The sequence below is a fragment of the Oncorhynchus mykiss genome, chromosome 15, assembly GCF_057628025.1.
Source record: "Oncorhynchus mykiss isolate SJ-2025 chromosome 15, ASM5762802v1, whole genome shotgun sequence".
NCBI classification, from domain to species: Eukaryota; Metazoa; Chordata; class Actinopteri; order Salmoniformes; family Salmonidae; genus Oncorhynchus; species Oncorhynchus mykiss.
In genome coordinates, this window is record NC_143036.1 from 38,021,513 (window position 1) to 38,036,864 (window position 15,352).

At 40.8% G+C, this 15,352-nt stretch overlaps 1 long non-coding RNA gene across 3 annotated transcripts in view; it reads left to right on the forward strand.

The window, feature by feature from the left end:
- Positions 1 to 7,657, forward strand: part of LOC149977451 (uncharacterized) — a 49,783-nt gene extending 42,126 nt beyond the window's left edge. For all 3 annotated transcript variants that reach the window (XR_016486668.1, XR_016486666.1, XR_016486667.1), the window contains exon 7: positions 7,280 to 7,657. This is a non-coding gene — a long non-coding RNA (uncharacterized LOC149977451). The remainder of the gene's footprint in view (positions 1 to 7,279) is intronic.
- The last annotated feature ends 7,695 nt before the right edge of the window (positions 7,658 to 15,352 follow it).

Sequence of the window (15,352 nt, forward strand, 5' to 3'; positions counted from 1 at the left end):
GTGGTCCTATCATTACTCATACTCTAACAGCTATGCTGAATGTTTAATGCCCCCTTTCCTTCCCAACACATTCCGCATAATGCTCTATAAAAAAAATGTTTAACGCTCAATGGTTTCTAGTTCTATTATCAACAGCAGACTCTGAAGTCACGACTCACAACCAATCAATCGCCAGTTGATTTGATTAGTGAACTCAGTCCGTTCTCTTTAACCTGTAAGGCATTTCCACAGACCCAGGCTCTCTTGGTGAAAGTGTGTTGATATGAAAAGCTGATGCTTTCCATCCGTGTGAGCTGTGTGGGGTATTTTTTTCTTCAGTTGTGCAGGGTGAGGCTGATCTTAACTCCCCCTCCATAACCCTCCCCCTTATCTCTATCTCTCTCAATCTGTCCCACTCTCTCTTCTCTCCCCACTCCATCCAGCCAGTCAGTCAGCCTGGCGAGGCGAGGCTGATTCTGATTCACCTGTTTTAGGTTGAGGAACCTTTCTCTTCTCTCATTTCTTTCACCCATGAGGCCCGGCGCTAATTCCAGGGAGGAAGCTGTGACTGTCATTGACAACAATATGGTCATAAATCTTAGTGGAAGTGAGAGAAAACAAATTGCGGCGAGTCAAACCATTCTTCAACCATCCTCCATCCTTCACTCCAACCTCCTAAAGGCTCTTCCCCTTAGCTTTGTGTGAAACATCTGGTTGGTGTGTGTATCTGAAGAGACGGTTTGTATCAATGAGAGTGTGTGTGGTGAGAGGGAGGATCACTCTCACTGAACCATGGAGAGTGGTGTGTGAAAGCTTTGGTGTGTGCCCAGACAGAGAGAGTGAGAGAGAAAGACAGAGAGAGAGCACATGTAGACCAGAAAGCACTCTGATTCATGGATCGCAATGATAAGGATTTAAACTGGATCCCCATCACTTCCTCCTGGAAAATGCACCATGAAATTGGAGGGAAATGTCTGTTTGCTAACCTGGTCGACCTCCTAGCTCCATACCCACCATGAAATCTGCGCTCCCTGGTCTCGAGAGGGCACCGGGACGAACAGAGGAGTCACAGGACAGCCTTTCTTCCTGGGCCACTGGCCTGGAGGCCCTGGGGGCTGGTCCTGGTTCCATGTAGAACCCTTTACACAGAGGGTTCTACATGGAACCAAAAAGTGTTACCTGGAACCAAAAAAAGAGTTATCCTATGGGGACAGCCGAAAAATCCTTTAGGAACCCTTTTTTTTGAGAGTGCACAATAGGACATGACCAGTCATTCAGCCTTAAGGCAGCAGGGTGGTTTTCTCAAATTGGAGGTGTGATGAGTAGTAGATCTGGGCTTGATAGAAGGCTCACATATGCAGCTCACACATGCACAAGGACACAAAAACTACTATAGTATACTATTGTTAGGTTCTAAATAACAGGGTAAATACTATAAAAGCTCAAACAAAGTTCATTCACTCAAAGGGTTGGACTGCTGAACAGACAAAAAAACATTCACACAAGTACTGGTATTTAATCCTTTATCCTATGCTGAGCCCCCTCCTTACACATTTGAACAGCCAATACACCTCTCTTGCTACCTGACCTCTGCCCAAATTCCTCACTACTGCCCAACTCATGGCTGTCATGTTGACTTGTAACAGACTGGCTCTTCTCCTCCGATATGATCGCTGATGGCAAACAATAACATATCCTAATGGAATATAAACATTCTAAATTCACCTCTCTCCCTCAGTGACATGAATAAGGATATTTAATATTTTCAAGTATAGAAGTCAGAACCCACTATCGTGTTATTGCGGACTAATCTCGACAGAAAGACTACAGTGAATACTGTAGTATTTACTGTAGTATTTAATGTAATATAGTGTATTATACTGTAGCATTTACAGTTAACTGTAGTATAAATACTTTTGTAAAAGAAAACTGTAGTATACACTGTACTAAATATTACGAACACCTGCTCGTTCCACGACATAGACTGACCAGGTGAATCCAGGTGAAAACAATTATCCCTATGATCCCACTTATTAAGGCCACTTTAAATCAGTGTAGATTAAGGTTAAATAAGGATTTTTTGAGACATGGATTGTGTATGTTCGCCATTCAGAGAGTGAATGGGCAAGACAAAATATTTAAGTGCCTTTGAACAGGGTTTCAAGAACTGTCAAGAACTAGGTGTTGAAAACAGTATTATCCGCAAAAGAAACACAGTAGTAAATAATACAGTAATATCTGTAAAACTACAACAGTCAGCAAAAACACTACACTTTTTTAACTATAGTAAATACTACAGCATTCAATTTGCATTTACCCTGCCCATTCCCCTCCCCCATGTCTCAATTTGTGACACCCATAAATGCATGCCAAGTATAGACTATACTGTTTTCCGTACAGCCTCAATTTTTATGACAAAGTTTATAAAACAAAAACACTATAGTTAATACCACAGGATACTACAATCCACAAAAAAACTACATGAATTACTATAGAATACACTGAGTGCACAAAACAATAAGAACACTTTGCTAATATTGAGTTGCACCCCTCCTCCCCCTTTTGCCCTCAGAACAGCCTAAATTGGGCGGGGCATGGACTCTACACAATCTCAAACGCGTTCCACATGGATGCTGGCCCATGTTGACTACAAGAATTCCTACAGTTGTGTTAAGTTGGCTGGAAGTCCTTAGGGTGGTGGACGATTCTTGATACACACTTGAAACTGTTGAGTGTGAAAAATCCAGCAGCGTTGAAGTTCTTGACACAAACCGATGCACCTGGCACCTACTACCATACCCCGTTCAAAGGCACTTAAATATTTTATCTTGCCCATTCACACTCTGAATGGCACACATACACAATCCTATTCTTAAATTGTCTCAAGGCTTAAACATCCTTGTTTAACCTGTCTCCTTCACTTGATCTAGTGGATTTAACAAGTGACATCAATAAGGGATCATAGCTTTCACCTGGTCAGTATATGTCATGGAAAGACCAGGTGTTCATGATGTTTTGTACACTGTTAAGGGAATTTTTTATCAATGATGACTAAATATGTATACATTTCAATCAGGACTGACTAATCCGAATACTATTATGTTACTATACATGTACGAGTTTTCATTCTTGATCCCAGTACTGAAAATAATGTGTGTGTGTGAACGTGGGCAAAAGTTAGAACAATGACGGTCTGTTCCTTTGTACAAATGAATGAACTATCTCCAGACTGTCTAGAATGCTTATCTACACTGACTGACCTTGGCTCTAGGTGAGGAGGGAAGGCTTGAGAACTATAGGGCCTTTCTACCAGTGTCAAGAAGAGACGGAACATTTAGAAAACGCTGACGTCATTTTCAGTTTATAACCTGTGGTAAAATGTGTATGAACTCAGTACTCTCTTGATTAAAGGCTGTTACTTGACTTTTAAGACCGGGGCTCTGTCCATTCTTATAAAATAAGGGTCTTACAAACCCTTATGCATTGACAGAGTGTTTCATTTTGATTGGGAATTAAAACAGAGGAATCAAATTCCTTCAACAACACATTTCCATACAACATTAATACACATTGAGCTACAAAAGTATTGGGACAGTGACACATGTTGTGTTGTTTTAGTGCTCTACTCCAGCACATTGGATTTGACTATGAGGTTAAAGTGCCGACTGTCAGCATTAATTAATTTTCGGTTGAACTGTTTAGAAATTACAGCACTTTTTGTACATAGTCCCCACATTTTAGGGAACCAAATTATTGGGGCAAATGTACTTATATGTCTATTAAAGTATTCAAAAGATTAATATTTGGTCCCATATTCCTAGCACACAATGACTACATAAAGCATGTGACTCTACAAATTTGTTGTATGCATTTTTTTATTTTCATTGTGTTTCAGATTATTTTGTGCCCAGTATAAATTAATGGCAAATAATATATTGTGTCAGTTTGGAGTTTCATTGTTAATACGAATTGAATATGCTTCTAAACACCTCTACTTGACTGTGGATGCTACCATGATTTCGGACAATCCTGAATGAATCATGAATAGTGATGAGTGAAAAAGTTAGACTCACAAATCCCCCCCCCCCCCCCCCCCCGCAATAAAAAGTATAACCTCCCCTGTTATTGTAATGGTGAGAGATTAGCATGTCTTAAGGGTATGATATTTAATACACATACTGTATAACTGAATTTTTCTCAATACTTTTGGTCCCCAAAAATGGGGGCACTACACACAGAAAGTGCTGTGATATTTTTTACCGTTTTTACGGTGTTATTTCAAATCCAAACCAAACAAAAAAAATTGTCACTGTCCCAATATTTTTGGCGCTACTGTAAACTGTCATGTTGGCCTACCAGTTTGACACATACTATTGTGACAATTATTTATCTCCTGTTCTGCTGTCTTAGGCAATAAAGAGTATAGTAGTCACTCTGTATTTATGCATTTACGGATTTATACAGCAGAGTCATCTTCAGATGTGTGTGTTGAGCAGAAAAGCTCCAAATCGTTTCTCAGAATAAATCCTATAATCTCTAGCAGTTTGCACAGTAGAACGGCTGAGAGCAATTACTCTCACAAAGAAACGTTTTTTTCTTTTTTTATCCTTGCCTGCTACCATCTCTTCCCTGCGTTGTGCCAAATTAATCCTTGCTGAACTTTCCAAAAGATCTTCCTTTACAGAGCAGTACAGAGCAGCTCTCTCTCTCTCTCTCTTTCTTATGGTTCTGCGGAGACACGATTACAGACGGATTGACATGAAATGTCAAGATGAATTCCTAATATCTCCCAATTTCTTTTCCCTCCTTATTCCATTGAACTTTTCCTTTAAAATTCCCTCACTCTGAAAAAGGAACATATGCCTACTGGACACATTTAATTACACACTGTTGCATACTACTGTAGTATTGTTCTATATTTTATGTTATTGTACACAGGTGTTTATGGTGAGATGTTGAGAGAGACAGGGGGGTAGTGTCATCATGAAAGAGAAGGGAATGATGGTAAGAAAGAATTAGGGCAGACTAGAAAGGTAATTATTTAATGATGGAGGGGTTCCAATGGGAGAAGGGCAGAACCCTAACACCTGCGGGGGAGTACCCAGGGAGGGGGTCCCTGAGAAGGGCCATCTGTGTGAGTCACCAGGCTGAGGAGGGCTGGGATGAGGAGACGCACCATGGAGTTTTCAACACAGGCCAGAAATTGTAAAGGTGTGTCGCTGATGTATATAAAAACACATCTATGGGGGGGAGGATTTTTTGTCTCTGAACACTATGATGATCATGCACATTTTGGTTGTTTGCACTTTAGTCCAGTGCTAATAATTATATAACATGTGCCTGGTTTCTGTGGGGTATTGAAGTTTCCCACTGTCACCATGTGATGAGTCCATTCACATCCATCTGTTTAATGAGTGGGTCATTTTGCCTCACAATATTTCCAGCAGTATATTTATTTTAGTACTTTATTGTGCTGGGTGTGGAATGCAGGCTTTTACTAAGCGTTGATATCTTAATAGTGCAATTATGGCGGTCTGAAAGTGAGCATGAACAATATTGTTGCCAAGGGTTCACACATAATAACTTATTCTGGACTATTCTGTCTACTGGAGTAGGAATCAATTGATGAATTTCCAATCAATCGTTTTGGAAACATCCTCATGTATACATTCTCAGTTGAGATTTGTACTGTACAGTCGTGGAAAAAAGTTTTGAGAATTACACAAATATTAATTTTCACAAAGTCTGCTGCCTCAGCTTGTATGATGGCAATTTGCATATACTCCAGAATGTTATGAAGAGTGATCAGATGAATTGCAATTAATTGCAAAGTCCCTCTATGCCATGCAAATGAACTGAATCCCCAAAAAACATTTCACTGCATTTCAGCCCTGCCACAAAAGGACCAGCTGACATCATGTCAGTGATTCTCTCATTGACACAGGTGTGAGTGTTGACGAGGACAAGGCTAGAGATCACTCTGTCATGCTGATTGAGTTCGAATAACAGACTGGAAGCTTCAAAGGGATGGTGGTGCTTGGAATCATTGTTCTTCCTCTGTCAGCCGTGGTTACCTGCAAGGAAACACGTACCGTCATCATTGCTTTGCACAGGCAAGGATATTGCTGCCATTAAGATTGCACCTAAATCAACCATTTATCGGATCATCAAGAACTTCGAGGAGAGCGGTTCATTTGTTGTGAAGAAGGCTTCTGAGCGCCCAAGAAAGTCCAGCAAGCGCCTGGACCGTCTCCTAAAGTTGATTCAGCTGCGGGATCGGGGCACCACCAGTACAGAGCTTGCTCAGGAATGGTAGCAGGCAGGTGTGAGTGCATCTACATGCACAGTGAGGCAAAGACTTTTGGAGGATGGCCTGGTGTCAAGAAGGGCAGCAAAGAAGCTACTTCTCTCCAGGAAAAACATCACGAACAGACTGATATTCTGCAAAAGGTACAGGGATTGGATTGCTGAGTCATTTTCTCTGATGAATCCCCTTTCCGATTGTTTGGGGCATCCGGGAAAAAGCTTGTCCGGAGAAGACAAGGTGAGCGCTACCATCAGTCCTGTGTCATGCCAACAGTAAAGCATCCTGAGACCACTCATTGGTGGGGTTGCTTCTCAGCCAAGGGAGAGGGCTCACTCACAATTTTGCCTAAGAACACAGTCATGAATAAAGAATGGTACCAACATATCCTCCGAGAGCAACTTCTCCCAACCATCCAGGAACAGTTTGGTGACGAACAATGCCTTTTCCTGCATGATGGAGCAACTTGCCAAATGGCAAAAGTGATAACTAAGTGGCTCGGGTAACAAAACATTGATATTTTGGGTCCATGGCCAGGAAACTTCCCAGACCTTAATCCCATTGAGATCTTGTGGTCAATCCTCAAGAGGTGGATGGACAAACAAAAACTCACAAATTCTGACAAACTCCAAGCATTGATTATGCAAGAATGGGCTGCCATCAGTCAGGATGTGGCCCAGAAGTTAATTGACAGCATGCCAGGGCGGAATGCAGAGGTCTTGAAAAAGAAGGGTCAACACTGCAAGTATTGACTCTTTGCATCAACTTCATGTAATTGTCAATAAAAGCCTTTGACACGTATGAAATGCTTGCTATTATACTTGAGTATTCCATAGTAACATCTGACAAAAATATCTAAAGACACTGAAGCAGCAAACCTTGTGGAAATGTATATTTGTGTCATTCTCAAAACTTTTGGCCACGACTGTATATAAGTCAGACTGAACTGAGATGCTGTATCTTAAACTTGTATTGTATTTTTCTCTATGTTCTCAGATCACCATGGAAGTGTGTGTGCGCCAATCAAACAATTCCCACTGGTTTTCAATCTCCCAGCTATGGCCTCAGGCGAGCAAGTGAGCGAGAGAGAGAAACCTAGGAGTCACAGACTCCATGTTCTTATTCAGAATAACCCCCAGCACTGTTCATTTCCCATTACCCACCAGCTCCTCTTTGCCTAATACCCTTTGCAGCACGCCACAATACAGGTCAGAGGTCACTTATGATTTAAGTCTTTGCTTCCGTGCTCTTCATCTCTGTTCAACGCAGTGATGTTATTGTTTTAGAGCGTAGTTCAATTCCCCTTGGTGTGGTTGTGGTTCATATAACCAGCACACGTGGCGCACTAGTCGGTAAAACCCTCTCTCTCCTCTCACACACAGAAACATCAAAATGCAAACACAAAACACAGATTATATATTTTTTTTATCAGAGCAGTAAGCCCCCAAGGCTAATGCGCTCTGTGACTGCAAGGCAGCCAAGGTTACACTACTGTATACAGTACCTCGTTCAGACAGTATAGGGGAAAAAAAGAGTTGGGTAAGTGCAATTTATTCTAAGGGAATACAACAGAGAAGAATAGAGAGGGACCGTGAAGTGAACTGTTCCTTTGAGTCCAGACTGCCCCTACCTCGCCTCCAGCAGTTGTTCCTACTTCTGTAAAGTAACAGTAATCAATACTGATTATTAAACATGGAACACCATATATGCCACATGATTCATTGTCATTTGTTCCTTTGTTTACAGAACCTGGCTGGCTTCGTTTAGCTGTGAGAGGTGGATGACTGCCCTATTATCTCTCCCCTGAGATAACACCGTTAAAGATACCCACTTTCACTAAACACATGGGAGGATACTTTGTTGTTCCCTTCGCTGGGAATTCTATCACATGTATTGCGACAAAGCGAAAATTCCCAAAACCTCTGAATTAATGGCAGACTGAAGTCTCCGCTTGGGAGAAAATGATCCAAAGGTATAATGAATAACATTGTGAAATATAAGTATTACATTTATTTATTTCACCAAATGTTAAAATGTTTGACAAATTACTTTCATATGAATTTTAAATTCAGATCAGACCGCTAGCTTGTCGATTTCATCCTGGTTATCAGCTATTTAGCGATAAACAACTAAACAAACTAATCGTAAAATTGTGAAGACCTGTACAGTTTTTTTTATCCTGAATTGGTGAACTTCCTAGCCAGCTGGTGACAAATGTAGCAAATCTTTATTTTATTTTTTGGGGACAGATGCCATCTGATGCGTTCATTTCGCTCCCTGAAATTGGCAGGACAAAATAGTTGTAGCCGACTGGTTTTGAGGCAAGACAACATCTGATTAAAATGTAGGAAATGCAGCTGTGTTCTGTTCAATCTAGGCTTGCTACCCAGCCAAGTTATTTGTGCATTCTTAAATGATCAGTCAATACATGCATGCAGTGTCTGTTTACCTAACATTAGCTAACTTTTATCTTGTCACCTTCCTCTCGTGTTTCACCATTGCATATAAAAGAAAATGTGTTGAATATTGAAATGATCAATTAAAAGTAAATTGCTGACAACTTGATAAGCCTATGAATATAAAACATTTTTACAAAAACATTGTATATTAACAAAGGTAGCTGTGATTCTCAACAACTTGCTTGAACCAACACTGAAATTTTGGACGCTTGGACCTTCTTTTTTGATATTTTCAGTGGTATTGTTAACAAACACGCCCCCATAAAAAAAGATAATTAAAAACAGGTTCAGCCCCTGAATATACCCTGATGAAGACCGCTTGGCTGTATTACATTTTTGCATCTGAGCTCCTAGAGTGTGCGGCTCTCCTTTATTTTCAGCCCCTGGTTTGACCATGATCTGGTAGAGTTACTCCACCTCAAGATTTCCATTTGGTGAAAGGCTCGGCACATGCATATTCAGGCTGATTGAATCTCGTTCTGGTAAATGAGAAATAAGTGCACTCAGGCTAGAAACCGTTAGAAATAATGTCTGTGAGTATAACAGAACTGATATGAGAGGCACAAACATGACAAAAGGTCACAGTCCATTTCAACGCTTGTCTACGGGTATACAAATAAATAGCTCACAGATTGCAGTTCCAATGGCTTCCACTAGATGTCAACAATATTCAAGAAAGGTTAGCAGGCTTGTTTTTTGAAAAACGCTAGCGTCCCACATGGCCGTACGCCAGTGAAAATGCAGTGTGCCAAATTCAAATAAATTACAACAAAAATCTAACTTTCATGAAATCACACATGTAAGATACTGTTAAGGTTTTCTTGTGTCGAAGGCGAGGCGGACCAAAATGCACCATGGTTATTTCGATACATGTTTAATAAAAGATAAACACAAACAATACAAAACAATAAACGTAACGTGAAAACCTAAACAGCCTATTCTGGTGCAAACTAACACAGAGACAGGAACAATCACCCACAAAACACTCAAAGAATATGGCTGCCTAAATATGGTTCCCAATCAGAGACAACGATAAACACCTGCCTCTGATTGAGAACCACTCCAGGCAGCCATAGACTATTCCAGACAACCCCACTAACCACAATCCCATGACCTACAAAAAACCCAAGACAAAACACACCACATAAATAACCGTCACACCCTGGCCTGCCAAAATAATAAAGAAAACACAAAATACTAAGACCAGGGCATGACAGATACCAAATTAAAGCTACATGTGTTGTGAATCCAGCCAACGTGTCAGATTTCAAAAAGGCTTTTTGGCGACAGCAAACAATGCTATTATCTGAGGATAGCACCTCCGTTAACAATGAGAGAAAACATATTTCAACCCTGCAGAAATAAAAATATAAATCATGCCTTACCTTTGACGAGCTTCTTTTGTTGGCACTTCAATATGTCCTTATAAACATCACAAATTGTCCTTTTGTTCGATTAATTCCGTCGATATATATCCCAAATGTCCATTTATTTGGCACGTTTGATCCAGAAAAACACAGGTTCCAACTTGCGCAACGTGACTACAAAATATCTCAAAAGTTACCTGTAAACATTGCCAAAACATTTCAAACTACTTTGTAACACAACTTTAGGTATTTTTTAAAGTAAATAATCAATAAAATTGAAGACGGGATGATCTGTGTTTAACACAGGAAGAAAACAAACTGACGCTACCTTTCTGGTCACGCGCCTCTATCTAACAGTACACTTGAAGTGACCCTCTTATGAACAGGGCTACTTCTTCATTCCACAAAGGAAAAACCTCAACCAATTTCTAAAGACTGGCGACATCCAGTGGAAGCGGTAAGAACTGCAAGAAGGTCCCTTAGAAATCTGAATTCCCAATGACATTGGTCACAGAGAGTGACCTAAAAAAAAACGGATCCGTGCGCTAAGAGGAAGTTGATGTGGTTGTTACTGACAAGAAGTGCATGGCTGAGGAGGAGTCAGGATTCCTATTTGACCCAGCCAGGCCTCCTGGCCCGTCCAACATTTTCTCATTTTCCAGTCCTTCTAATGTTACTAGCCCCGATGCTCCTCCCTCTTTTTCCTTTGCCTCATTGCAAAGTTTCTCCTGCAGGCGGTCACTGAGACTGTGGTGCTCAAGGAGCTCCTTAAAAGTGAACCCCAAAAAACATTGGGTCAGATGGTTTAGAGCATTTCTTCTTTAAGGTTGCAGCTCCTATCATCGCCGAGCCTGTCTCTCCTCTCTGGGGAGGTTCCCATTATTGGAAGACAGCCACGGTTCATATTTTATTTAAAGGGGGAGGTCAAGCTGATATTAACTGTTGTAGCCCAAATTCTATTTTGCCCTGTTTATCAAAAAAATTGGAAAAACGTTCTTGATGTCTATAGTATTCTCTCTGGTATGCAATCTGGTTTCCGCTCAGATTATGGATGTGTCTCTGCAACCTTAAAGGTCCTAAATTATGTCTCCATTGTCCTTGATTCTAAGCAATGTTGTGCTGCTATTTTTATTGACTTGACAAAACTTTTGACACAGTAAACATTTCCACTCTTGTGGCCCGAGAGTTTTGGTGTCTCTGAGGGGTCTTTGGCCTGGTTTGCTAACTACCTCTCTCAAAGAGTGCAGAGTATTAAGTCAGAACTTCTGCTGTCTCTGCCACTACCTGTCACCAAGGGAGTACCCCGAGGCTCAATCCTAGACCACATGCTCTTCTCAAATTACATCAACAACATAGCTCAGGCAGTAGGAAGTTCTCTCATCCATTTATATGCAGATGATACAGCCTTATACTCTGCTTTCCATTCCATGATTAGTGTCTGTGTGCCTGTCTGTCAGTAACAAGGAGAACTAATCTCCAGTTGATTTGATTCACTATTTTAGAAGTAGATCCACACGTTATTCTATATCATGCAGAATTGTCAGCTCATTGTAACATATGAAGCTCATTCTAAAATACAGCCATGAGAGATTTCTGCTCCAGGGCACTGCACTGTGTGCAAGTTTTATTTCTGCCCAGCAAACACCATGTTCAATTATTCATTGTCTACAATTTAGACCACAATTAGTTGAATGAAGTGTTAGTGAAACGCTGGAACAAAAACCTGCAAACTCCTGTCCTGTGTATAAAAAACCTGTGGCTGTCATGACAAAATTTGCACTCATGTACTGAACAAGCTTTTTGAGTGTCAATCTCCTGGATGTCTCTCACTTATGGATGGAAAAGATTATTCTACCTAGCCATTTACTTTATGTTCATATACTTATTTTATATTATTTCTTATTGTTGTTGCATTGTCGAGAAGGAACCTAAAGGTAAGCATTTCGTTGGACCATGTGTATCCTGTACATTTGACTTAAAATCAAATCAAATGTATTTATATAGCCCTTCTTACATCAGCAGATATCTCAAAGTGCTGTTCAGAAACCGCGCCTAAAACCCCAAACAGCAAGCAGTGCAGGTGTAGAAGCACGGTGGCTAGGAAAAACTCCCTAGAAAGGCCAAAACCTAGGATGAAACCTAAAGAGGAACCAGGCTATGAGGGGTGGCCAGCACTCTTCTGGCTGTGCCGGGTGGAGATTATAACAGAACATGGCCAAGATGTTCAAATGTTCATAAATGACCAGCATGGTCAAATAATAATAATCACAGTAGTTGTCGAGGGTGCAACAAGTCAGCACCTCAGGAATAAATGTCAGTTGGCTTTTCATAGCTGATCATTAAGAGTATCTCTACCGCTCCTGCTGTCTCTAGAGAGTTGAAAACAGCAGGTCTGGGACAGGTAGCACGTCCGGTGAACAGGTCAGGGTTCCATAGCCGCAAGCAGAACAGTTGAAACTGGAGCAGCAGCACGGCCAGGTGGACTGGGGACAGCAAGGAGTCATGAGGCCAGGTAGTCCTGAGGCATGGTCCTAGGGCTTAGGTCCTCCGAGAGAGAGAGAGAAAGAAAGAGAAAAAGAGAGAATTAGAGAGAGCACACTTAAATTCACACAGGACACCGGATAAGACAGGAGAAGTACATTACACATAAACTACTGCAGCATAAATACTGGAGGCTGAGATAAGAGGGGTCAGGAGACACCGATCATACCCCCTGGACAGGGCCAAACAGGCAGGATATAACCCCACCCACTTTGCCAAAGCACAGCCCCCACACCACACCACTTCACTTCTTTTGTACAACGGAATATGTTAAGGATTCAGACACAGATACAGGAAAAGTGTTGATGCCACCCCACGGTTCTGATTTTGAGTGTTTGGTATCTGGAAGCTCCAGTTCCTCTGTCTAATCTGCAATGAGAGTGAAAGACATTCATAATATTTCAGTGGTGTATCCATTTAATTTAATATATATTCTTGTTTGATATGAATGCATATGATTAAATTAGACATGTTCCCCTTTATAATATGCCAGCGTTTGCATTTAGCTTACATTAGGATTAAGTAGTCTAGGCCTTCTAATCTAGTTGCATTGCATCATATTGCCTATCAATTACTTATCACTGCAGAAGGTGGATGTAAAACCAAGCTATCTTGAACATCAGTGCCATTTAATAATATGCATGGGTGTTGTATGAATTTATTACAATGCAAGCCTGCTCATTGGAAATAAAACACCAGCAGTCCTAATGCAATGCAATAGTATGTTCACAGTGAAACACCATTATTCTGGCTATTTAGTAAACAAAATAGCTTATTACACTGTGTATTTATTTTTTAGCTTCAGCCACTGTACATTGTATGAAAGCTTACCTGTCATACATCCACAACAATGTAGCAGCAGATCAAGCAATTTGCAAGAAAGGGACCCCACGTAAAATGATTATGGTCGGTGTCAGCTTAATCTACTAACCAGCCAGGTCTCATAGACTTGACGTAACATAGCAAATGCAAATATGATATGTTACGTTTAGTATGGTTACATAAGACAGATGGATTTTTAAGGAAACTCTTGTGTTGTCATGAGGGTAAAAATGACCTGCCACTATGTTTAACAGCAGAGAAAAACCCCTAAATAATATTTTTTTCAACTTGAAATTTGATTACTTTTCAGAGAGCAACCCCAACATTAGAAAAAGTGAAACACCACCTTTGTTCATATTTCCTTGAAAGCTGTACACCACCAGGGTACAAAGATTGTCTTAGGGTCATTTTTGACCTGGCAGTAATAAAATCATTTGCACACCACAAAAACCACGGACAAACACACACACACACACACACACACACACACACACACACACACACACACACACACACACACACACACACACACACACACACACACACACACACACACACACACACACAATGAGAGATTGAGATTATGTGTGCTACTCATTGAACTCAGCCAGCAGCTCCTGAACAGGAAGATCACCATGGTTGACACAGTTAGAAAGAACAAGCTTGAGCTCCTCCCTGCACTCCTCGCAACAAGGGGGAGAGAGGCCTTCTCTTCAAAGTTTGCCACCAATCTAGTTTCTTACCTCTCAAAGAGGAACAAGAATGTGGTCTTCCTGAGCACACAGCACAAAACAGCTGAGATCAGTGATCGCGAGGACAGGAAGCCAGCCATCATCCTGGACTACAACCACAACAAAGGAGGTGTGGACAACCTGGACAAGGTGATTGGAACTTACAGCTGCAAGAGGATGACTTCCTGCTGGTCCCTGGTAATCTTCCATGACATCATTGATGTGTCCTCATACAATGCCTTCGTGAAATGCAACAAGATCAACCCTACCTGGATGCCTGATAAGCAATACAAGAGGAGGGAGTTCCTGGAGCAGCTGGAAAAGGCACTTGTAACCCCACACATTCAAAGAAGGGAGTGCCTCCCCCACACAACAGCCTCTGCAGCACTTGTGGAAGCTGTTCAAGGGGCTGAATCTTGTCCCGATCCACCTGAGGCTGCAGCTGGGGCAGGCAAGAGGAAGAGATGCCAATTCTGCCCCCCAAAGAAGGACTGTAAAACAAATACTATGGGCTGCACATGTGAGAAATAAATCTGCAAAGTCCATGCACACACACTTGCATACTGTCCTACATGTGCTAATTAGAATTAATTGATTTAAGTTCTTCACATTTTTGTATCTATTCTCTTATTTTATTCTTATTTATTGTTGCTGTTGATACACCTTGTTCGTGGGGGCAATGGTTAAAAAATGGGAGAAGTCTAGTATTTTGTAGTTTAGTTCCTCTTTATACAGTATATAAGAATATATCACTATGTTGTCAAAAAAGTTAAAGAATGGATTCAAACTACTGTCTGCACATTTCTGCTACTTTCTTAGGCTATACAAGTGCTACCTCTTGCTAACAAATTAATGTTTACACCTATGCAGTACCATTAGCAATAGTAGTAATAATAATAAACCTCTACTTTAGTAAAGAAAACAATTATGACAGGTGTGTTGTAATAAAAATGAGTGGTGTCCACTGATTAAATTCAGTCTTTCTGCATTGTGAAGAGGGACAACTGAGATATTCACAAAGTTTGATTCTTCATGCAAAACAAAATGGATTTGGATTTAAAATTCAATGAAGCTGCTTTATTTTAGGGGTTTAGTGAAGGCGGCTCATTTTTTAGGACAACGGGAGGATACAGAATGTTAATACTACAC